The 26,110-nt window shown below is 45.2% G+C and overlaps 1 protein-coding gene across 13 annotated transcripts in view; it reads right to left on the reverse strand.

Moving 5' to 3' along the window:
* Positions 1–26,110, reverse strand: part of zip (myosin heavy chain 10) — a 183,012-nt gene that overhangs the window by 54,455 nt on the left and 102,447 nt on the right. Inside the window, exon 1 of one of the 13 annotated variants that reach the window (XM_069316111.1) lies at positions 13,162–13,834. The exons of the other annotated variants lie outside the window; for them this stretch is intronic. The gene's annotated coding sequence lies outside the window, so the exon portion shown is untranslated. Of the gene's footprint in view, positions 1–13,161; positions 13,835–26,110 lie in introns of those variants that run through there. 13 annotated transcript variants of the gene reach the window in all.

The following is a 26,110-nucleotide window of genomic DNA, read 5'->3' on the forward strand; positions in this document are numbered from 1 at the left end:
GGAACTTTGACAGGTTCACGAAGTGCCGGACCAACCAGGCTGTGGTGGATATGAGGGCCTGCGGGCACCCTTCAAGCAACAGCCTGTTAGACCAAGCTCTCAAGTCGCGGAGAATATCAGAACTCTTGAAACCCTCTCCAGGTATGCTCCTCAGATATCTCCCTGTACAGTGTAGAGAGACCGGCCTCGCTACTGCGTAAGGACTTGCCTCATTAAGTATTAGTTTTTTATACGTCAGAGGTCGTGCAAGCTTTATACAGTCCCTAATTTGTATTACAAATAAACCTGCTAATTAAACTATCTAAATTAGGTAGTAGCTGCTAGTTGGGGAATATAACCTAGGACCTAGGGTGGTCCTAGGCTGGGGGAAGGGGAGGTGGGGATCTAGCACATTACTTTCCTTCTTTTCCTCTTGCTAGAACAAAAAATCTATTTGGGTGTCCAAAATGTTTCAGATAAAATATCGTTTAATTCGCTTGGTTCCTTGATATAAAATGCTTGGAAGTCTGTTGTAGAAAACGCACTCATTTAGTAGCCCCACAGCCGAGTATTGTGAAAATTGATGATGTATTGAAAGAAAATTGTGAAAATTTATAATAATAATAATAATAAAAACAACCGGGGTTGGGCAGGGTGATTATGTTTTCATGCAACGTATCTTCCTCGTGGGTTTGCCATAGTTACCTTACATTACCTTGTGGTGATTCAGAGGCTCAACGTCCCCGCGGCCCGGTCTCTGACCAGGCCTCCTTGGTTGGTGGTCTAGTCAACTTGACTACTGTTGGCTGCGGCTGATCGCCCGGTTCATCAAGCATCTTTTGGAAGTGTTTATCGAGTTCTCTCTAACACCGTGAAAGGCAGGCCAGTTACGCCCCCTACGTGAAGCTGGAGTGTGTTTAAGAGTCTTGGGCCTTTGATGTTGATAGAATTGTCTCAGCATAGCTACTGCATCTCCGCTTTTCAACCGGGGCTATTTTGCACATTCTGTGTTAGGCATCACATCAGCCAATAAAAAGAGCTCATTACTGCATAGCTATTCGTAATTATCTCCCAATTCGGCCACATCTCGTTGAAGTTAATGAGACGTGTCTGACACACAGGTAACCTTACACTACAATAACACACAGACCCTGCAACTCCCACCTATACTCTCCTGGTAATCGGACCATATTTGATCCATGAATACCGTCACCGTTTGTCAGAAGCTGACTGCTAACAGCGATATTGCAGGGGGAGAGCGGGGTGGGGTGGGGTGGGGAGTGCATGTACGTACATGGGAGACAGACAACAGAAGACCACTGTGCACCTCTGTGTAGGTCGCTCTGTTGTAGCATCTTGTGCTGTCATCTCGCTGATTTCTTTCGGCACGTCTTAAATCCAGGCCTGTTGACATGTTTATATTTACCGTCTATAATATGTCCGGAGTACTAGTTTCATATATATTTGCTGTGAAAGTGTCTCGTTCTGTTAATAAACTTTCTGGCACAGGAAATGTTTATATGCTTTTCAAGGGGGAAAGGGCCTGTGAAGTGGCTGTCGCATATTCAATATTTTTGTTTTTTTATATTTAACCCAGCGGGTTTTCTTCCTATTGGGGAGTGTTGTATATGCTGCTATGGCGGTGTGTCCACTCACAAGATGAGTGGCGCTGCCCAATAAACTTGCCCCTCGGGGCAAAATTTAATTTAACTATCCTATATTCCTATATTGTGGCCCGACTAAGCCACTTTCTCCCCACGCGTCGGGGATGCTAGAGACAGACACGTACAGCATCATCACAAGTTCCAGTAAATCGCCCTTCTACCTGCACGTGTTAATGAAATACTCAATAGTTACGACACCAGTAATCGCTATGTTATAATTGTCGGAAAATCCGACACCATTTAATAATCATACAGATAATAGCTGTATTACCAACAAGTTACCCATAGAAAACGTAACTTGTAGTGGAATTACCGTCTAAAGAAAACGGGATATCATCACCACATACCATTATAATTCACCAGCTATTCTGCTGGGAATTATTCTTAAATACATTAGTCTTTGGACTTTACCATCATAAAAACATCTTATATAAATTAACTTAATTATCAATATTAAAGTAGAGTAAATGTGACCCTTCTATCACTTTCTGAAATCTGGACAAAGTAGGCCAGGCGTCAGGGTGAGGAAGGAGGGAGCCATTGTTGTGTCACCTCCGAGACGTGTGGAGCAAATTTAGCTCCTATCATTCTGGACAATGTCGGCCAGTAACGTCAATAGGATGGAGTGTTAAACAGCCATTGTTTATATTGAGACCAGAGGCTCACACGGGAGCAAATTCGGCTCCTGTTAATTTACTTGGACGTAGTGTTATGGAAACCAAAGGTACCATCTCCAACACGATGTCTACAATCAAGTTAAGTGTCTATCCGAAACCCGTTTATCATTCATTTATGGCCATTAATGTCAGGATATAGGGTGACCCGGTTAGATCACATGGAAGCCTCAAACTAAAGGTAATTAAGCCAGGTCTTCATGTTCCATGTACTGTTTTCTCTTATATACTTGTCATATATAGGATTCTGGCTTCACAGCTAGCGCACTTTTGACAGGTCAAGACGAGGAGCAAGATTTTGTGCACCAGTTACTGGGTGATGGAAGCTACCTCAAAGAGGATAATTTGGTGTCTACACCCTAGTTATACCTGGTGGACTAACCTGCTGTACTATAAGATAAGGAACCTCTTCAATGTATGTAGTTACTGTAGTTTGATTGGCTGCATATATATTAATTTAATAACCCCCCCCCTAATGTGTAGAGGATCGATTTGTGAGATTGAGATTATTGCAGAAATACAGTCCACTTATCATTATACAAATTGCTATCGAAGTATATAAATTAACGTAAATATAAATTCATATAAATTAAACAAATATAAATCTCACAGGTCGGTTCCCACATTATTTGGACCTTCGGAACCGGATTATTTGGACCTTCGGAACCGGAATATTCGGTCCTATGAACCCACATTTGGTCATCTTAGTACCGGATGAACCAGTTAACCAGTGGATTCATTAAATATACTAGTGCAGTGTTATTTAAACAAAGCCAGCAGTCAAGACGGCAGCGTAGCCTCGAGGGAGCTCAGGAGCCTCCCTCAGCCCAGTTCAGCTTCGTCAGCGGTTTCATGCACACCCACAGATATTTGGTGGCGTGTTATTTCGTGAAATGACAGCGCTAATATAGAATCCAGCCAAATTAGTGACTGTGTCTTCGCGAGATTGTTCACGGATTTCGTGGTGTTACATTTCGCGAGAGATTATCTACGAATTTTGTGGACTTTATTTCGCGAGGTCACTAATAATATTTAATACTTCTAGATAATATTAGAAGTTTCATAGAGGCTAATTAAGAGGCTATTATCAATAATTGTGTATATTATTTCTCCAAAATAGAGAATTATTTAATATAAATTGCACTAGTGATCACAGTATAATATTTACTAATTGCCAACCCACAACAGGGTAGGATATTAACCATTGACTAGTTGAACTATTATCGTTCATCCTAGTCCCATTATTACCATAGTCAGTTGTACTATATTCAACAACTTAGCACCATTAATGAATGGTGCAGACCCTATTTTGGGTGTAATTATTATCAACTCGAGTTGAGTTGTATATATAATAATTTACTTATGATCATTACACCTTTGAGTGATTAATTAGTGTCTATTCCATCCTAGGGTGATATAGAAGAGCTAACCTAAAGGTACTTCCAGTGACACTGGTTTATCACTCAAATCATTAGTGTGTATGATTGTATATATATAATGTGTATTAATTTTAAGTGCTAACCTCTAGTAGAGGTAGGATTATTGCCTAGTGAGTGCAGAATTTAACCCTAGGCTACCATCAGTGCTTGTTCAGTATTATGAGCAGCCCAAATACAAGCCCCACAAGGCTTCACCAACTAGCCAGTATGGATAATGCAGGGAGAATGAAAAGAACCCTTGCAGGTCTTAAAGGCCACTTAACAAGACAGATCAAGAAATGTGAAGATTTGTCACAACAATCTCAAGTTGATTATGCTGACCTGGAAAGCTATTATCAAGCAGCTGCAGGTAAATTTGAGCAAATCAAATGCCAAATGGCTGTCCTTGTGGGGACAGACTACTACCATCAATTCATTGGTAGCCCTACTAAATATCAGGGCATAACCATGTTAAACTCTGCAGGAGGTAAATTACTCTCAGGCCCAGTATCAAGCCTGAGGAGACCTATGCCTGCAGATAAACAATACCAGTAGAAACCTAAATTTGTCAGCTGATTATATTTCTCCAGTAGCATTATACTAAGGAGATTACAGCTGACTATACCAACAGAGGTTGATGTTAGTATCATCATTTAAAGCTGGAGATGAGTTCATGAGGCCTCAGTGGCAAATCAGTGAACAGTAGCCTAAAACAGCTACAAGTCACTGCGACCAATGTCACTGAACCCACTGCAGTCTCAGAACCATACTTTACTTTAATGATGAGCTATTCAATCCTCTGAATCAATTAATTAAATTAAACCCCAATAAATCTGATGACTGATTTGATACATTTATTATTTAATCAAGATGTATTCCATGGGCCTCAGTGTTTATATATCAGTGACCAGTTACCTGAAGAAACTTCAAGTTATATCTAATGTCACTGATCTCACTGCAGTCCCTGAATCATACTTGACTGTAGTACTTGATCACATCCAGTCTTCTGGGTTAAATAATATGTAATAAGGCTTGAATATTAGCCTTTCAAGAGTTGACAGGGAAATGAAATCGCATTAGACTTCTAACCCCTGCAACTCTAGTACGGGACATCCGTCCTGTACGAACAGACGCACAAATGTGTGCTTACTAACTACTAACATCAAATTAATCTAATAATTCGAAGGAGGAGTATCGGTGTTCGTCTGTTCTAAATAGGACTTCGACCCGTGAGCAGCCCCCTGGGGAATTATGTCGGAAAATCCGACACCATTTAATAATCATACAGATAATAGCTGTATTACCAACAAGTTACCCATAGAAAACGTAACTTGTAGTGGAATTACCGTCTAAAGAAAACGGGATATCATCACCACATACCATTATAATTCACCAGCTATTCTGCTGGGAATTATTCTTAAATACATTAGTCTTTGGACTTTACCATCATAAAAACATCTTATATAAATTAACTTAATTATCAATATTAAAGTAGAGTAAATGTGACCCTTCTATCACTTTCTGAAATCTGGACAAAGTAGGCCAGGCGTCAGGGTGAGGAAGGAGGGAGCCATTGTTGTGTCACCTCCGAGACGTGTGGAGCAAATTTAGCTCCTATCATTCTGGACAATGTCGGCCAGTAACGTCAATAGGATGGAGTGTTAAACAGCCATTGTTTATATTGAGACCAGAGGCTCACACGGGAGCAAATTCGGCTCCTGTTAATTTACTTGGACGTAGTGTTATGGAAACCAAAGGTACCATCTCCAACACGATGTCTACAATCAAGTTAAGTGTCTATCCGAAACCCGTTTATCATTCATTTATGGCCATTAATGTCAGGATATAGGGTGACCCGGTTAGATCACATGGAAGCCTCAAACTAAAGGTAATTAAGCCAGGTCTTCATGTTCCATGTACTGTTTTCTCTTATATACTTGTCATATATAGGATTCTGGCTTCACAGCTAGCGCACTTTTGACAGGTCAAGACGAGGAGCAAGATTTTGTGCACCAGTTACTGGGTGATGGAAGCTACCTCAAAGAGGATAATTTGGTGTCTACACCCTAGTTATACCTGGTGGACTAACCTGCTGTACTATAAGATAAGGAACCTCTTCAATGTATGTAGTTACTGTAGTTTGATTGGCTGCATATATATTAATTTAATAACCCCCCCCCCCTAATGTGTAGAGGATCGATTTGTGAGATTGAGATTATTGCAGAAATACAGTCCACTTATCATTATACAAATTGCTATCGAAGTATATAAATTAACGTAAATATAAATTCATATAAATTAAACAAATATAAATCTCACAGGTCGGTTCCCACAATAATCATACAGCATCACTCTTGGAATAATTTTGTGAGGCTGTACATCACTCCGACCCCCTATTTAACACCTGTTATCACCATGAACATCAACAATTAGTCTTAAGCACGTCCGTCCTGCTTGTTGTACACTACTCTCTGCATCATAACTCCTCCCCCCACAGCTTGAGGATAACCACTGTAAAAAGATCGACTTGAGAATGGTCCAGGACGGACCGAAACGTCGTCGTCCCTTCACATTCTAGTGTGTGGTCTGGTCATCATACCTTAGCCACGTTATTGTGACTCATCGCCTGCACTGTAAAAAGAATTATACCCCGAACTGTCTGCCATCAGGATTTTGTATGTTGTATACATATCTATGTATCGTCTGGAGTAGCCATAGAACAGTAATGTCGACCTCCTCTGCATCTGCATACGAAGCTAATCCTTCTCGGTTGAGGACCGTTTCTGGTATTTTTATAACCCAAGATGTTGGCTGCCTTGATTTCACAGAAAGTGGCAAGATGGGGGGGGGGGGGGCGGACACAGCATACGGGTAAGTAGGTAATGGGGGAAGGGGAAGCAAAGGGACAATAATAGGCAAGGGAGATGAACGGGATATCAATCACAATTCGCATACAATGAGAGTTGTGCAACTAGTAAACTATAATGTAAGCCAGAGCAAAAAGAAATGAAGAACCTGCCCCAATTATCCAGGAGACACTAGGTACAGTGGTGCCCCCTTGGAGTATACCATCAGTGGGTTTGGGAATTTTCATACTGAAGCCCCACCAGGGGTCGTGTTTGACTTGCAATAACTTGGTTCAACAGGCTGTTGCTTTTAGCAGCCTGTTGAAGCCTGGGAGGCCTGGTCGAGGACTAGGCCGCGGAGACGCTAAGCTTTGAAATCATCTCAAAGAGTTACATGGAATTTTTATATTCCATGTTCCATTTTATATACATTTATCTATTTTCCACACCATTACCTCACCTACATTCAACTTTTAATTTTAAATGTGTTAAAAATAGTCAATTGTCTGGGAGGCACCAGGGTAATAGGACTCTTCAACAATGGAAGATTGGGGGGGGGGGGGTTTAATGTGTGTGCTTTAGGCCAACTAACCCCATATCGCCGCACTGGGTCCATGCCTTACAGCCAGGTCCCTCTGGAAATATAACCACCCTCTAAACATACTACAGGTATGGTGAACAACATGCCGCCTCAGCATACGAGCTCTTAAAAAAAATAAGAACCGACAAATATATACATATAATCTTAACCATCTGCGGAGAGAGAGACAAGCCAATGGTCCAAGCAGCGCATTTGTTTACCTTGTTATGCGTCCAAATTAGTGCAGGTAACACAAGCCAGAGGGGGGCACAGAGACGCTTTGTGTCCCCCCCCGCCCCCCCCAGTGTGGAGGCCCCGTAATGTCAGCTTAGAGGGAGCGAGTGACCTCACGTTACTCCACACTGGATATCGTGAACGCGTTTCACCATGTAGACCACTGTTGTGTACATGAGAACATGCCAGCGTGTGCGTGCGTGTTGCAAGAACTGCCATTACTGTACGATAATTAACACTGATACCCCACCCCCCACCCCCACCCGTACGTGCACGCATACACGTACACATTTATATATATTTATGGACAAAGTTGGTTCACACATACGTACACAAGCAATTCGCACCAAATAGCGAATAGCCCAGAAGCGAGGGCCTAGACTGTCCCTCAATCACCGTAGGCAGAGATTGAAATTGAAACAAGTTTATTGAGGTAAAATACACACAAAGGGATGAGGTAGCTCAAGCTATTCTCACCCCGTTCAGTACATCGTGTTAATACATACATAGACACACATTACAAACAATAAACATATTACCCAACATTCTGAGAGATAAACATCTACATTTCCTGACAGATAGGTAGACCAGACAACCAACCACTGAACGTAACCCCCACCTTGTGACATCACTGTTACAGCACTGCCCTCAAGAGATACAATCACAGCCAGTCTCCCATACCAAAAATAACAGTGCCAGTATCTCTCACGAAACACGGCACTGGTGCCTCTGTCCCACTCGTGTGACGTCAGGCAGTGCCAATGGCCGCTCTTGAGAACAAGCACATGAAGAGGGTGGGGGTATAGTGCGTGGGGTGGGGGTGGGGTGGGAGTGTGCTGGGAGAGGGGGTGGGGGTCGAGTAGGGTGTCGGCTACGATGCGCCCCCCCACCAGTGCCCATCCCTCCTCGAGGTCCACCTCCAGCGTGCCTTACATGGTCACGTCCTGGCCGGAGGAGGGTCCGCCACCTCGTACCTTATACGGTGAAAGGAATGAATACGCTGCTTCCTAATGTGGTGATCTGTCCAGTGACAAGAGGAGTATCTGGGGGGCCCTTTGACGTCTAGTATCTGGGGGGCCCTTGATGTCTAGTATCTGGGGGCCCCCCCCTGACACCCGGTATCTAGGGGGGCCCCCTGACGCCCTGTATCTGGGGCTCCACCACCAATACACCCGCATACTGATTAACACCCCTCCCTCCCCCCTCCCACACGGCACATTACTTTTTCATTTTTCAATTTGTCTCGTGTTGCTTTCCTACCCACGTACCCATCTTGATACCCTAACGGTATACAACACAGCCAGTGAGTGCCCTCAGTGCCCGTTCTCTCAAGCTGGCTGACGGCATTACCAACCAGGTTGTTGGTGCTAGCAGCTCATCCGACCTATGCAATACCAGCTGGCCAGGGATGGGTTGCACCTCACCAAGAATCTTCAAGATTGATTGAAGGCATTTAAAAGTCTTGGGTTGACGTTGAGAGTTTTACGGGCTATTCATGCCCGTGCCACCTCTTGGGTGGCTTAATCTTTATCAATCAATCAATCAGTTGAGAGTTTTCTGGTACGCGGCAATGGCACCAGTGTGTCTTACACATCCTGACGTCCCACTCTGGGAATGATCTAAGGACCAACTTTAAAAAGAGTCAATCGCTCTTTTTGTGTTCTATGTTTCAATACTGTTTATACTGCCTCGTGTCTGGGACAATATAGTTAAACACTGACAACTCTGGCGGCGTCAGTAATAAATTAATGTAAATATAATCTCCAATATTGTAAATCATTTAAAGAAAAATAAATATAACATTTAGGGGTTTGAAAGTTCATGTTCTGTGATGATGAAACTTGTTTACTGAGGATTATACTACTGTATATATAATGTAGTATTGCCTTGTAAAACTTATGTATATATGATTTATATTGTATTTTATTAAATAAAGATAAAAAAAAGTAGTTCAGGTGTGCGCGAGGCAGTCAATATTATCTGCTAATTATCTAGTGCAGCAATTTACCCAGTGTTCAACAAGACTTTAAACAAGACTTAATATGTAGGTATTAATGTTGATAGTACTAAAACACAAAAAAACCAACCAACCTCCAGGTTGGTTTATGTAAAACATAAACCAACCTGGAGGCCTGGTCAGAAAAACAGGGCCGCGGGTACATTGATCCTCGGAACCAGCATGAGGTAAACACACAAGGTGGGACGAGCATCACACCTTACACTACCCATCACGATAACCTGTGACTGGGAAAACAACCCGACCCAAATACTTGAATAAAAGTGAGAATTCGTGACATTCATTTTCAATCGTCGGGGAGAGGACGTTATTATCTAAAAAAGGAGGTTACCTTGAGGTGCTTCCGGGGCTTAGCGTCCCCGCGGCCCTGTCGTCGACCAGGCCTCCTGGTTGCTGGACTGATCAACCAGGTTGTTGGACGCGGCTGCTCGCAGCCTGACGTACGAGTCACAGCCTGGTTGATCAGGAGAATGGTAGCATAATGCGGGAGCCTGTACCCAACAGTGGCAAAACACCACCCACGCCCGCTTCGCCCCCACACCGTGTATTAACAAGTTAAGAGCTCTGCTTTCAGAAAAAGCCAGAGACGAAGCCGCCCTCGAGACAGAGAGCTCGGGTGATAACTTCACTCGTTACCTCCGCACCCCTCAATTTGCACACTGGAGTACCAGCCCCTGCCAACACGGTGGTGGAACGGTGTGTCACTTCGCGTGGGTGGCAGAGTGGTTGCGTGTCAGATAAAACTCTTGCCTTACGGAGAGAGATTAATCGAGTGCCAACAAGAGATAAGGTAGTTAGCAGAAAGCGCCAAGTCAAGTTTTATTATACTACATGGATACATGGACACATGGAAGCACATGTTAGCACATGGAAGAAATTAGCACTATATTAGCACTATTATATAATGTTTTGGCTAATTCCAAAACAGTGTTCTAAAATAGTGCTAGTAGCACTATTCTAGCACTAGCATGGACAGGATTCGAGGACAAGGGAGCAGAGATAAGACGGAGGGCAGGAATGGTGCCAACAAGAGACGTCTTAGATAATGTTTCCTCTCTTCCTCTGAGCCGGTCGGCCGAGCGGACAGCACGCTGGACTTGTGATCCTGTGGTCCCAGGTTCGATCCCAGGCGCCGGCGAGAAACAATGGTCAGAGTTTCTTTCACCCTATGCCCCTGTTACCTAGCAGTAAAATAGATACCTGGGTGTTAGTCAGCTGTCACGGGCTGCTTCCTGGGGGTGGAGGCCTGGTCGAGGACCGGGCCGCGGGGATACAAAGCCCCGAAATCATCTCAAGATAACCTCCCTAGCGTGATTTTAAACACATTAATACAGAAAAAAATAAGCGAGAATTGGAATTGTTCTTTATAAATTATACAGGTCAACCTGTTCTCTGACCTATTACATCACGTGTTTAACAGAATCAATCTCTTAAAAATGTGACTTGTTAAGTCAACATTAAAATACCGTAATATTTACGTTTTCTACACATCGGCCTCGACAGACTGGATTCCAACTTTGTGTTCGTATGTTTCTAGTTAAGACAGTAGCATTTTATAAGGCATGGCAAATTGAAGGAACGGGCGGGGCATTAAGAAGGGATGGCGTGAACGGCCTGTTTTTCAACTGTTGATCGTAAATTATTAGGCCTCTGTAAGAGACCGGGCTACGGTGACATATCGATTCCCGGAACCATTACAACGTAGCAATAATCACGAGGGTAAAGATGGAAAGTTTATCGCGCTCCCTCTAACCGTTCATGATTTTCCACTACGTAAAAAAAGCAACAGTTCTGCCTAAACAAGAAAGTTTAGAGAACTCGAGCAACCCAAGCAATAGAGGCCGATGCATATACAAATTCAGTATTACAGTTCCAATGTTTATTATCGTGTCGTATTTTTACCAGATTACCTGGTTGATGGGGTTCTGGGAGTTGTTCTACTCCCCAAGCCCGGCCCGAGGCCAGGCATGACTTGTGAGAGTTTGGTCCACCAGGCTGTTGCTTGGAGTGGCCCGCAGGCCCACATACCCACCACAGCCCGGTTGGTCCGGCACTCCTTGGAGGAATAAATCTAGTTTCCTCTTGAAAATGTTCACGGTTGTTCCGGCAATATTTCTTATGCTCGCTGGGAGGGTGTTGAACAACCGCGGACCTCTGATGTTTGGTCGACTCCGTAAGAAATACGTGGTATTAGGCGAGGACTTCACATATACCTCTATATACTCAAGGGAAAGTCAACTGGTGGTGTTCTACCGTACCTCGCAGTGTTCAAGAGAACTAGATCAACACCTCCAAAGGATACCAGATCAACCAGGCTGTGATTCATACGTCAGATTGCGAGCTGTCGCGTCTAACAGCCTGGTTGACCAGTCCGGCAACGAGGCGGCCTGGTCGACAACCGGGCCGCGGGGACGCTAAGCCCCGAAAACACCTCAAGGTAACCTCAAGAATGTTTGAAGGGGGGGAGGTTTCTAGTAAACCTCGTTTAATTTGATTACCACAAAACATTTTAAACTACTGCGCAAGTAAGGGCATTTTACACAGGTTAATCTGTTTTTACATTCATTAATAAACGTCACCGTGCGAGTTTTAAATACCAGGGAGATAGGCAATTAAAACGTAGCTGTAGAAGCCCAGCTTTACTTATCAACACTGGCGCACGACGGGTAATAAAGTCAGCGCTCTCACACCCAACTCGCTAACAGATGACCCTGGGCGCATCCCAAGTTTACAGCGGGGTAGAGGCGTGTTACCGACTCAAGTGCCACACTGGTTTGACTTAGGTGTTAATGTTCACAATTAAACACTTGGGGCCAGATTCACGAAAGCACTTACGCAAATACTTACCAATGTGTACATCTTTCCTCAATCTTTGACGGCTTTGGTTACATTTATTAAACAGTTTACAAGCATGTAAACTTGCCAATCAACCGTTATTATTGTTATAAACAGCCTCCTGGTGCTTCGGAGCTCATTAACTGTTTAATAATTGGAAACAACGCCGCCAAAGATTAAAAAAAGATGTACAGGTTCGTAAGTGCTTGCGTAAATCCTTTCATGAATCTGGCTCTTGGAGTTCCAGCCGCGTCTGAGTACAAAATATAAGATGAACAACTTTAAAGTATTACTTATTATACATCAACTCTTATGAAATAATAAATTATTAGGACCTATTAAAATGTTTAAATCCGTATTTTCGACAGCGCAGGCGAGAGATGCGTAATAATTTATACTTGAATAGTATTAGAAGACCTGGGGCCAGATTCACGAAAGAACTTAGGCAATCACTTACGAACGTGTACATCTTTCCTCAATCTTTGACGGCTTTGGTTACATTTATTAAACAGTTTACAAGCATGAAACGTTCCCATTCAACTGTTATTGTTATAAACAGCCTCCTGGTGCTTCGGAGCTCATTATCTGTTTAATAATTGGAAACAAAGCCGCCAGAGATTGAGAAAAGATGTACAGGTTCGTAAGTGCTTGCGTAACTGCATTCGTGAATCTAGCCCCTGGTTCCAAATCTACACACTGAAATAACATCACACGAGGCCAGGAGGCACGGCAGGATGAGACGCATACCCCGGTTAAAAATCAAGAGATACTATAGGTACGCCGAGAGAGAACTATCAACATCAAAAGGCAGGTCCAACACACACCCACTACACTTAAGGGACAAAATTGGCCAGTCTCTCGCGGTGTTCGAACGAGAACTCGATAAAGACCCCTAACCAGGCTGTTATTCATACCTCAGGCTGCGAGCAGCCGTGTCCAACAGCCAGCCTGTTTGACCAGATCCATCAACTAGGAGACCATGTCAAGAGACCGGGCCATCGGGATGTTGAGCTTTGCACTTTGCAATCGTCACACGGTAAGCACAAGTTAACATCCTCGTAGTCACCATCAGTAAGGAGTTCAGAGACGAAGGATCGATCCCATCATATAGCTTCAATGCTGTTTTCATATATATTTGACGTTCTTGTAATTCCGTTGTGCACCATTCTGTACATCAGCACAATTACGGCAAGTTTCAGGCAGCACAGTAGAAGCTATGAAAAAGATATAGTTTTAGATAAAGATTTAGTTATGATATAGTTATGATAAGATAGTTTGATAGTTTGATTATGATAAAGATATAGTTATGATAAGATAGTTTTCCATTAATAAAACTACTAGAACCTTTACCGGAGGCACGTATTTACATCTACCCAAACTCACGAGAAAGCAGATATTAAAAGACACACACACCCCCTCAAGGCTCATATGGGCGTCATTTCTCAGGGACTACCGCAGCATACCGACCATCTACACTACCGACAGGTGCTTTCTTCAAGACCAGGTAGACAACCTTGCTGGCCTCAGTGTTGAGCAGTAAGCCTTACCTGCGGCGACCCGTAAACACCTCCACTACACCCCCACATTCTCACCTGCCGAGAGAAAACCAAAAAGGTTAGAACACACACATTCGTCAACAAGGCGCCATTAACACATTAATGTTCACCAATAGTTGTAATTATGATAACCAACACATTAAACCCCAGGAATGGAAGTCGATAATTGAAACTCTGGACAATATATAGCTACGCCCAATTATTAAGCCATTTCATGTCCAAACGATGCTTATAGAGATGGTGGGGGGTATAGGAGGAGGCTAACAGGTGTTGGGGACATACGAGAGTGGAACCCCCACTCGCATGATCACTGTGGGCAAGGCCCTAGGTGACTCCCCTCCAAGGGGCCCCCCGGGAAGACAGGGTAGGGAGGATTGACACACTGACCACCATGATTGTGTATCACTCGTGTACCCCCATACCACCAATCCTGTGAGTAAGAGTGCATCCCGTGCCCATCCTGTGAGTAAGAGTGCATCCCATGCCCATCCTGTGAGTAAGAGTGCATCCCATGCCCATCCTGTGAGTAAGAGTGCATCCCATGCCCATCCTGTGAGTAAGAGTGCATCCCGTGCCCATCCTGTGAGTAAGAGTGCATCCCGTGCCCATCCTGTGAGTAAGAGTGCATCCCATGCCCATCCTACCGACAGGAGAGATTGCTGAAATAGAGGGAATACAGAAAACATATACGGCACGCATAGACGCAATAAAGCACCTAAATTATTGGGATCGTCTCAAAGCCCTCCAAATGTACTCTCTAGAAAGAAGACGAGAGAGATATCAAATAATATACACCTGGAAGATACTGGAGGGCCAAGTACCAAATCTACACAGTAAAATAACAACGTACTGGAGTGAACGACATGGAAGAAAATGTAGAATAGAACCAGTGAAGAGCAGAGGTGCCATAGGCACAATCAGAGAACACTGTATAAACATCAGAGGTCCGCGGTTGTTCAACGTCCTCCCAGCAAGCACAAGAAATATTGCCGGAACAACCGTGGACATTTTCAAGGGGAAACTAGATTTATTCCTCCAAGGAGTGCCGGACCAACCGGGCTGTGGTGGGTATGTGGGCCTGCGGGCCGCTCCAAGCAACAGCCTGGTGGACCAAACTCTCACAAGTCGAGCCTGGCCTCGGGCCGGGCTTGGGGAGTAGAAGAACTCCCAGAACCCCATCAACCAGGTATCCTGTGAGTAAGAGTGCATCCCATGTCCATCCTTTGCGCAGTATAGTGAAAAAGGTTGCAGAGATACTTAAGCTCAGGAACTGAACCCCCCAAATTCATTTAATTAAGCAAGTTGCACAGCTGAAAATATACGACCAAGTATAGAGTATAAGTATACGTAGAGTATACGTCAAGAATGGATTCAAGAACTGGACCACAGCAGTTTCTAAGCTAAGCAATTGACATTGGTAACGAGCTAGTTACACATAATTAGCTTATCATGCACCCCTCTCTCTCTCTCAGCCATCCATTGGGCGGCGGTGGCTGCTGGCGGACACTGTAGCCAGATAACACACCAAGGCCACACCTGATAGTCACACCCCACAACCCTCATACACACATGATACAAGAGTGTGTGTATGTGTGTATTTACCAGCCTAATAGCCCCTCAACAATGTATAATACAACTGCACAAGTCACCCCGCATGGGTTCAGTATAGCTTATACTAAACACCTCAAGGTAACACCAACACCGGCTCAGCACCAGTATGTATACACGTTAAAGCATTTACTTAGCATGTTTATAAGCCGGCAGGGAGAGAGAGGGAGGCAGGGAGAGAGAGGGAGGCAGGGAGAGAGAGGGAGGCAGGGAGAGGAGTGAGAGAGGGAGGCAGTGAGAAAAGTGAGAGAGGGAGACAGGGAGAGGCCGTCTGGTATGCGACGACCTGTGAGTCACACGGACGGGACCAACTTCAGTGGACACTCCTCTCTACTCTCACACAACACAACCTGACAAATAAGACCAGAGACGAGCGACAACTCGCGGCAATCACCCGTTAGGCCTCTCACCGACCCAGCAACCCCCCCCCCCCCACTCATTAACCCAAATCACCCTCCCAAACCATATTGGGGGGTAGGGTGAAGCCGAAGTCTGTACGATCTCTAAAAGAATAATTCCCGCTGACGGGGACAGGAAGCCTTCACTTACGCTTACCGAGGTCCCCGTAGGCTAACTAAACCTTCCCCAGGATGCAACCCTCAACAATTAACGCCCCCACTTAGTTGAAAGGAAACGTGCCCAACCGTTTCTGTCCCGCCACCTTATTGAACCAGAGTCCCTCGGTTGTGAGCTTAGGACGTAGACCACTGTGCTACAGATTTAGCTGCGCGATCTTTTAACATGTTCTTATAAGAAGTGTCCAGTTTTTTCTTTGGACTTCCACTTTTGTTCCGGTATTTCTTACACTTCCTGGGAGGATATTGAACAACCGTAGACCGTAATGTTCTCTGTGCTTGTGGCACCTCTACTCTTCACTGGCTCTACTTTGCACTTCCTTCCATATCGTTCACTCCAGTGTGTTATTTTACTGTGTAAATGTGGGACCTGGCCGCGGGGACACTAAAAAGCCCCGAAATCATCTCAAGATAACCTCCAGTAATCTCTATGTATATATTAATATCTTGCTTGTCTCCTTTCTAGGGAGATGAGCTTTGAGAAGCTCTACAAAGCATCTGCAGAGCTTTGAGACGATTTATCACGTATGTTCTCTGTATTCCCTCTATTTCAGCAATCTCTTCTGCTCTGAAGAGGGAAGCTAGTATCGAGCAGTACTCAAAACGGGACAGAACAAGTGATTTGAATAGTACAACCATTGTGATGGGATACCGTGATATGAAGGTTCTAATCCATCCTATAATTTTTCTGGCTGACACAATATTAGCTTCGCTATGCTCCATAAATGTTAGGTCGTTAGACATTATTCGTAGATCCTTTACATGTTGCTTTCCTACTATGGGCAGATTTGATTGTTTTGTACTCTGTATTGTGTTTAAGGTCTTAATTTGTACTATACCCAAGTACCTGGAATTTATCAGTTGAACATGTCATTTTATATTGACCAATCGGAAACATTATCAATATCAGCTTGTAGTTTTTCAATGTCTTCCACAGTAATTTTCATGTTAATTTTTGTCATCAGCAAAAAAAAAAAAAAAATGACTACTTTTATTTTTGTCTAGCTGATATGAGAATATGGAAAAGCAGTAGTACAAGGACTGTGTCCTGAGGTACAGAGCTTTTTAACCGAATCTTGGACAACTTAGTTAACTGTTACTCTTAGCGTTCGGGTTAACAGAAAATTGAATATCCGTCGCCCTACTTTACCTGTTCTACTGACCCCATTCTGTGTGCTATCACTCCCTGCTACCTTGTAGTGATGGTCACATTTATCAAATGCCTTTGCAAAGCTCGTGTATGACACGTCTGCATTCTGTGTTTCTCAAGTTTCAGCCCCGTTCCTGTGCCAGGTAAGTCCATCACGGGCTCACCATAGCCCGTGCTACTTGGAACTTTTAGTTCCCAGTAGCTGAATCTTTAACAACAACAACAACAACTGTGTTTCTTCTAATGCATAGGTGATTTCGTCAGTGGTCGAGTAGCTGCGAAAGGTATGATCTTCCAACTGTAAGTCCATGTTGACCTGGATTGTGGCGGTCATTGCCCTCCATACAACTCCTGATCCGACTCCTGGAGCATACCTGGATAGGGTTTCCAGAGTTGTTCTACTACCCGAGCTCAGCCTGGAGCCAGACTCAACTCTGGATCACTCTCGAAATATTTTGTGAGGCGTCATTGCGACTGGTATAGTTCTTAGCCAATGCCTTGCTCCTTCCCTTCGGGCTCACCATAGCCCGTGCTACATGGCCACTTCGTCCTGAGTAGCTAAATCTGAAACATCCTTCCCTGGTGTGCGGAGTTGTGGCTGCTGATTTATGCGCTTGTGTCACGATCAGCGGGTAGTGTTCCTGGGAACCACCAGTAGGTTAACGCTTACTATGAACTATGGCAATGGAAAGCTCTCACCCCGCTAACACTAGTCACAAGTCATCTACTGTGCTCGCCTGTAACAACCTTACCTTGAGGTTACCTTGAGGTGCTTCCGGGGCTTAGCGTCCCCGCGGCCCGGTCGTCGACCAGGCCTCCTGGTTGCTGGACTGATCAACCAGGCTGTTGGACGCGGCTGCTCGCAGCCTGACGTATGAGTCACAGCCTGGTTGATCAGGTATCCTTTGCACAACAAAAATAGTGCTGATAATCCCTATTTCCCGTGGATAAGATTTCTCTTGCAAATCATCATCTAAGTAGTGTTAACCAGGAGGCAGCAAGGAAAAAAAATAGTGCACGGAGAAGTGCGCACACACACAAACTTGACAGTGAGGTGATTTAGTGTATAATGATAAGGAGCGTGTTCTCATATAGCACCCTCCCCGCCCCAGCACCCCCACCCGTTGCTAGGGTCTATCTGGCTTATGATATCACCAGAGCAATAAGGTCAACTTTGTACGCACAAAAAGATAACAAACCATGTGTCACAACCAGGGTAACCCCTCAACTCCTGTACATTGTTTTTTATTTGATTTTTTCGTATCTGTAGTGATATTATTTTCATTTTTTTCTTAAATTTCTTGAATAAATTTCACTGTTTGTATCTCTCTGATCTGGTATTGATGATTTACTTTAGCCTTCACGTAGATTACAGCTGTGGAACAGTTTTCCTTGTAGCTTGGACATTTGTGGTCGCTTGAGTATTTCTGGAACTTTCGCCTTCCGTAAAGTCGTCTGAATACTCCAAGATAGCTGTGTGCTTGTCAGGGTCATGTTTTATGTATGCTTTTGCACATAATACATACTGTATTTGCCGGGGCATAGAACACATTTCTGGTCCACCGCCAACCAAATAATACACTGTATTTACATGTATTAAACCTTATGTTTTCACTTACAAACCCACTTTAAAAAATCACCTACAATATATGCATGATAAAACACAACCCCCCCCCTCCATCTTCTTGAGGTTATCTTGAGATGATTTCGGGGCTTTAGTGTCTCCGCGGCCCGGTCCTCGACCAGGCCTCCACCCCCAGGAAGCAGCCCGTGACAGCTGACTAACATCCAGGTACCTATTTTACTGCTAGGTAACAGGGGCATAGAGTGAAAGAAACTCTGCCCATTGTTTCTCCCCGGCGCCCGGGGTCGAACCCGGGACCATAGGATCACAAGTCCAGCGTGCTGTCCGCTCGGCCGACCGGCTCCCCCCATGGAAGAAAAAAAGAGATCCTTGTTAATTACGTGCGTCCTATATGGCGGAAAATGCGGTACTAGGAATTTAAAGGCTAGAGATGATTTCCCCAGCGAATGCCCCCCCCCCTAATAGGTCATTCCGGGAGTGGGTTCTTTTATTTCAAGCCCATCCTGGGGCCCGCCCTCGGAATAACAGCTTTGAAACAAAGGAAATTCAGAAGAGAGATAATGAAGAATAGAAGTGCCGTAGGTGCAGTCAGAGAACACACGGAATATCAGAGGTCTGCCATTGTTCAATACCCTCCCTGCGAGCATAAGAAATATTGCCAGAATTACAATTGGAAGTCTTCAAGAAAAAAAAAATGGACACTTTCTTTCTGCAGAAAGTGCCGGACCAACCGGGCTATAGTGGATATGTGGGCCTGCGGGCCCCTCCAAGCAACAGCCTGATGGACTAAGCTGATGGATTCAAGCCTGGTCCCGGGGAGGGCTTAGGGTAGAACAACAACTTCCCACAACTCCATCCAGGTACATATTCAATTGGTTCCTAGAGTTTAACTCCTCAGACCCGGCTTGAGGCCAGGGGTCTATCATATCATATTTGGGTCCAGGGTACGCATACAAGCCTGGAGCCAGATTCACGAAAGCACTTACGCAAGCACTTACGAACCTGTACATCTTTTCTCAATCTTTGGTGGCTTTGTTTCCAATTATTAAACATTTAATGAGCTCCGAAGCACCAGGAGGCTGTTTATAACAATAACAACAGTTGATTGGGAAGTTTTCATACTTGTAAACTGTTTTATAAATGTAAACAAACCCGTCAAAGATTGAGGAAAGATGTACACATTCGTAAGTGCTTGCGTAAGTGCTTTCGTGAATCTGGCTCCAGGCTTGTATGCGTACCCTGGACCCAAATATGATATAATCATATTACACATAATCCTTTCCGCTTATTGTAGAACTCGCATCACATGCAAACTCAATTTAATGTCTCCCGCCACATTGTGAGGGTCATAATTTAAAGTACAACATACTTTCTGGCTCATAATGTGGAATCCAACGCCTCGCCTGGGGCCCTGATCTTGGTCGAGAGCACAACACCAGAAGAGCATCTCACCCAACCACATTCTTGTACAGTATCTCCCAAGTTTACCCTCGCCAAGTGTACGCCTTCCAATGAAGTAAACGCTTTCTTCAAGAAAAATATACTTATTGTTATCATACACTGGAAAATAACAATCCTTGTCATGTATAATAATGATAGACTGTGCAGACTATTGTAATTATGTTGATGGAATTATGAGGTCAAGAAACTCGGCAATGTAACCAATAAAGATTTGGCGGGAGGACAAAATTCCCCAAAAAACTTGTTTACACTTTCTTGTGGGCGGTCGAGAACGGTATAACCCAAGGACACAATAAACATTTAGTACTCTTCACCTCCCGTTCTCTTTCTTATATGTATCTTGGCAAGCCTCACGACCTGCTTGATGGGGTTCTGGTAGTTCTTCTACTCCCAAGCCCGGCCTGAGGCCAGGCTTGACCTGTCAGAGTTTGGTCGGAATGTTATGGTCTGTAACGCTAGACCGTAAGAAAGTGAGAACCGAGATAACTCCAGAAAGCCTATTGGGCCTTACGAGGTCTTTTACATACATGTCTAACCAACGCTTGATCTTCTTGAGGTTATCTTGGTTATCTCGAGATGATTTCGAGGCTTTTTAGTGTCCCCGCGGCCCGGTCCTCGACCAGGCCTCCACCCCCAGGAATCAGCCCGTGACAGCTGACTAACACCCATGTACCTATTTTACTGCTAGGTAACAGGGGCATAGGGTGAAAGAAACTCTGCCCATTGTTTCTCGCCGGCGCCTGGGATCGAACCCAGGACCACAAGTCCAGCGTGCTGTCCGCTCGGCCGACCGGCTCCCCAAACGCTTGATATAAGCTATGCACCTCTCGTCTACGTTACCAGGTAATTTGTCCCATAAATCAGTGACACCCTCATAAATACTGTCAAGCAATATCCTCCCCCGCGATAGCAGCCTGGCGATTAAATGCGACCTCAGCACACTGTATAGATTTACTGAACAAAATGTTTACCACTTACGGGCTATTCATGCCCATGCCACTTCTTGGGTGGCTTAATCTTCATCAATCAATCAATCGAACCCGTTTCCAAACAGACGAACATCCTTAAAGCGCCTAATTTACAAAAGTGACAAAAGGACTCGCGAAAATAAATATAAATATAATAATTTCACACTGAATACGAGTGTATTCGAACAGGGTGGTAGATTGCCAATATGGATTGCATGGGCTGCTCCACAGAAACTCCAAGGACAACGAAGTAAATTATATCAACAGCAGCCTTGCCTCAGCTTAGTGCCCAGCAGAGCGAGAACCTCGCATCCTAACCGGCCCAAAACTTGGATGATGACACACTTCACCCAGATGGCATCAGAATATACCCCTGGAAGAGGGGCAAGCATCTGGTGGTGGTGAGACTACACGTGTACATCCACTCTCGCTGATAACCCCCCCCCCCCCCACACACAGGTGGAAACCGAGTGCCCAAATGAGCCTGGTTGATACCTGGTTATGCCTGGTGATACCTCAGTTCCTGTCCAGAAGCAGAGGAGCTTCAAGAGATCCACAACCTTTAACCTTTCATTGTATTCATCGATGTATAACTTGTAACCTTTACCTAACTAACAAAAAAAGGAAGGGGGTGATAGGAGAAAAGAACAAAGAAATTGTATTGATATTTTATAAAATTTAATTGGGTGATAAGAACTAATTTTCCAATGTAAAAGCCATGTAATCCACCTGTAATCGACTGCTTAATAACTCGCTACACTACATGTAGTCCAACAAATCTCTAACCTTGTCCACGGAGGACAAAGAACAAACGATGGTTTCACTCAACTGCTCAAGTCTACCGGAACAAAGCCGGCGAAAGAACAGAGAATTCTGGGACCAAGAGGTGCGACGGAAGATCATGAAAGATTAACATAAAAGGCAGGGAGAGGGTGGAGACGGCGCGCGACGGGTGAGAAGATGAGTGAGGTGCGACGGGTGAGACACCCTCCCAGCAAGCATAAGAAATATTGCCGGAACAACCGTGGACATCTTCAAGAGGAAACTAGATTTATTCCTCCAAGGAGTGCCGGACCAACCGGGCTGTGGTGGGTATGTAGGCCTGCGGGCCGCTCCAAGCACCAGCCTAGTGGACCAAACTCTCACAAGTCAAGCCTGGCCTCGGGCCGGGCTTGGGGAGTAGAAGAACTCCCAGAACACCATCAACCAGGTATCAACCAGAAGCAGGACTGGCCCGTCAGTAGGGAGGTAGGGAGGGCGGTGAGGGGTGGAGTCTCCAGCCAGGGCGGCATCTCGCGCGGACACGCCAGCCCCTCCGGCAAGGACGCGGACGTCGACAATATAAAAAGAATAACAAAACTATGCAGAGCGGGTAGCTCTGCATCTTGACCTGGCCCCGCTCACGTGCCAGGTAAGTCCACTACGGTCTCACCGTAGCCCGTGCTACTTGCAACTTTGTTCAGAGTAGCTATATCTAAAACGATAACAAACAGCGATACGTAGTTCTATTGCGACAGGTGAAGATCAGAGTGAATAGAGGTAGGTAGACGAGGCGAGTGACCCCCGTACATATGTACGACCCCACCAACTGGTGACCAAAATAACCACGGAATTGAAGACGAGACACGAACAAATTTAGAAAATGGGGAAGAGGAGATGCGAGAAGAATGAGAGGTGGAGGCAAGAGATGCTTAGGGGGTGGGGGGAGGGGGGGGGAAGGAGGGTCTACTCAACCTTCTGCAACTTTCTATAACGTGGTGGTGCTGGGCCAAGCCAGCACCTCTGGGCAGCCTACTCCCTGCCCCGCCGCCGCCGCCATCACCTGGGTCCCAGGACCACCACCTGTTGCCTCAAACACTACCACCCTACCATCCCCCAACATCCTGACACACCCACGCCCTAAATTGTGCCCCAGTGAGAAATAATGTCAAGGCGGGGCAAGTGTGAGTCGGCAGGAGTGGCCTGTAGGCTGCCGGTCATCTCCAGACCTCTTCAGTGACGCAAGAGAGGAGGAGGCTGCGGCCCCGCCGACAACCTGCCACACGCACGCTCCCCCTTCCACCCTCACCACAACTATCCTGCCACAGCCACCTCACCTCTCACCCTGTGTGCCAGCGTCGCACAGTACACACCAAGGTCATTGAGGCCAACTGGAACACACTGGCCACAAGAAGACACGTGTCCTCTTCTAAGTATTGTACACGCTTCATAACGCCGCCTCCAGTTACACCGAGGTCTCCCTTCCCCGTAATAACCCCCCCCACTCACCACCACACATACCCCTACACCCACATTCATACACACCTATGTAGTCTCCTCTCCTCCCTCCTCTCCTCTATAGTCTCCTCTCACATAGGTTCAGTAGACGGAGAAAAAATGGAGACTCTTCAAATCCAGGGATCCCACCACAATGGTTCTACTATTCAAATCACTTATGCTGTCCCGCCTTGAGTACTGCTCGATACTCGCTTTCCTCTTCAGAGCAGGAGAGATTGCTGGATTAGAGGAGATACACTTAGAAAAGTTCTTGTAAGAAGTGCCGAAGCAACCGGGTTGAAATTCAAATTGAAATAAGTTTATTGAGGTAAAATACACACAAAGGGATGAGGTAGCTCAAGCTATTCTCACCCCGTTCAGTACCACGTGTTAGTACATACATACACACATCACAAACAATAAACCTGTTACCAAACATTCTGAGAGATAAACATGCAACCGGGTTGTTGTAGATATGTGGGTTTGCGGGGCGCTGCAAGCAACAGCCTGTTGGACCAAGTTCTCGCAAGTCGAGCCTGGCTCCAGTCCGAGCTCGGGGAGTAAAAAAAACTCCCGAAACCCCCTCCAGGTATGCTTCAGGTTCAAACCCGCGTCCGTAAACTCCTCGGGAACACGCACTACCAACTTGACCATGATGAGCTCAAGAGTATCTCCACCTGAAATACTCAACCAGGCTTGTATAGAATTTGAAAGGCAAAGATGTATTGGGGAGAGGAGGCCAGCAGCCAACACCTGTCTGACCATAAACACGTACATGGGCGTGTGCACCAGGTCCTGGCCGCCACGTCAACACCTACACGAGGCATCGGGAAGTTTGGCGAATTCTCTTAAGTGGCGATAATCTTAAATTATCGCCAAGATAATCTCAAGATAAGGCGGGGAAAGTTTCCCTTCAAACTGAATATTCCACCACATGCCGTACTAAGGTGGTGGTCCTTTTAAAGATCATATTCCATAATATTGACGCCGTGAATGAACTAGTAAACTAATGTTATTGAGTCGTACGTCAGATTGCAAGCAGGGGTGTTTTACCAGCCTGTTTGACCACGCCACCAGCTCTCAATGACCGGGTTGGGATGACATTGCTCCCCGGCACCTATACCAGGCAGGTGGCTGAACAAGGGCCAAAGTCCTGCACGTTGAAGTTGACCTTGTGAAGGTGTGTGTGTGTGAGTGTGGGGGTCGTGCAAGAACCACCATCTGCGAGGGAGGTGACCCGGGGGGCGGCGGCCTCGGCCCGCACGCTCAGTCTTGCCTGGCTACAGGTGTGTAACCCCCCCCCCTCCCCCCTCCAGGTGGTAGCCACCGGGGCATGACTCATGGCCCTGCACCTGTGCTCTACCTTTCCCAATCTCCGAACCACAATTCCCCCATTGTGAAACATGACCTGCTTATTAAGCCAAAACTAATGTAGTAATGAATTACAAATTGGTTCTTATTGGGTGGTTATAGTTCAAATAAGTTTAATAAGAACTTACAAGTTCTTAAGTTCAATAAGAACAAATTGGTTTTTATTGGATGGTTATAGTTCTTATTGGGTGGTTATAGATAGGGGCCGTCTCGTATGGGCCAATAGGCCTTCTGCAGTTACCTTGTTCTTATGTTCTAAATATGTACTTTAAGCCTAAGGACAACATTTACACGCAAAATACCAAGCAATAAGACTCCAGATGAAACGCTCTGCGCCGCTTGTACAAAGGCTATTAATCAAACTTCGCTAATTTACTATCTAAGCCGAGATCAATTAAGTTTAATATAACAAAATACATCTGAAAAGGATAGAATAGAAAAGATATTTCTACCCTTGTCTCTTACCGGTACCTTAAGGGGTTCACAAAGCCATACAGTACACACTTTACATTGCAAACACATTTACATTAATGCACTAGTCATCAGCATTCTAGCCGAGTCTGAAGGAGTGGTTGGTCGTTCACACGACGCCTAGCTGTAACCAAACCCTTAAATTACCAGCCTCGCCACATGGTTGGGCCATGTTGGTGTGGATACATCCCCCCCCCCCTCTAGGCGCACTACACACCTGTACCACACCTGTCCCTGTACCCTCCTACACCTGCGATACATACACACACACACCGTTATCTACCCTCCTATACCTAAACCGCTCAACTTGTATCATGTCTTGAGTTACGGGCTCACCATAGCCCGTGCTACATGGTCACTTCTTTCAGAGTAGCTAAATCTAAGACAACAACATTGCACCATATAGGAGGAGAGAGTGGGGGGGGGGGGGGATCTGAGCAGTAAAGTTAAATTAACCTTCGACGTTTATAGTCTCTTTAATTGTTACAAATGTTAACCAACGCAGTGTAGCTGGATTGATTGCCTCTACACCACACAGCCAATCTCTGTAACAGAACAATGTACACTCACGCACACTGAGTACGTGAGAGTACACGTACTCTCTCAGGAGTACGACTCGACTCTTGCTTGCGCCGCTCCAAGCAATAGCTTATTAGACAAAGCTCCCACAAGTCAAGACGGTCTCGCTTCATGCCGATCAGCGTTCAATCCCTGACCGTCCGAATGGTTGGGGCACCATTCCTTCCCCCGTCCCATCCCAAATCCTTATCCTGACCCCTTCCCAGTGTTATATAGTCGTAATGATTTGGCGCTTTTCTTTGATAATTCCTTCCTTCCCACAAGTCAAGCCTAGTCTGGGGCC

The sequence above is a fragment of the Procambarus clarkii genome, chromosome 82 (genome assembly GCF_040958095.1).
Source record: "Procambarus clarkii isolate CNS0578487 chromosome 82, FALCON_Pclarkii_2.0, whole genome shotgun sequence".
In the NCBI taxonomy this organism is placed as follows: Eukaryota; Metazoa; Arthropoda; class Malacostraca; order Decapoda; family Cambaridae; genus Procambarus; species Procambarus clarkii.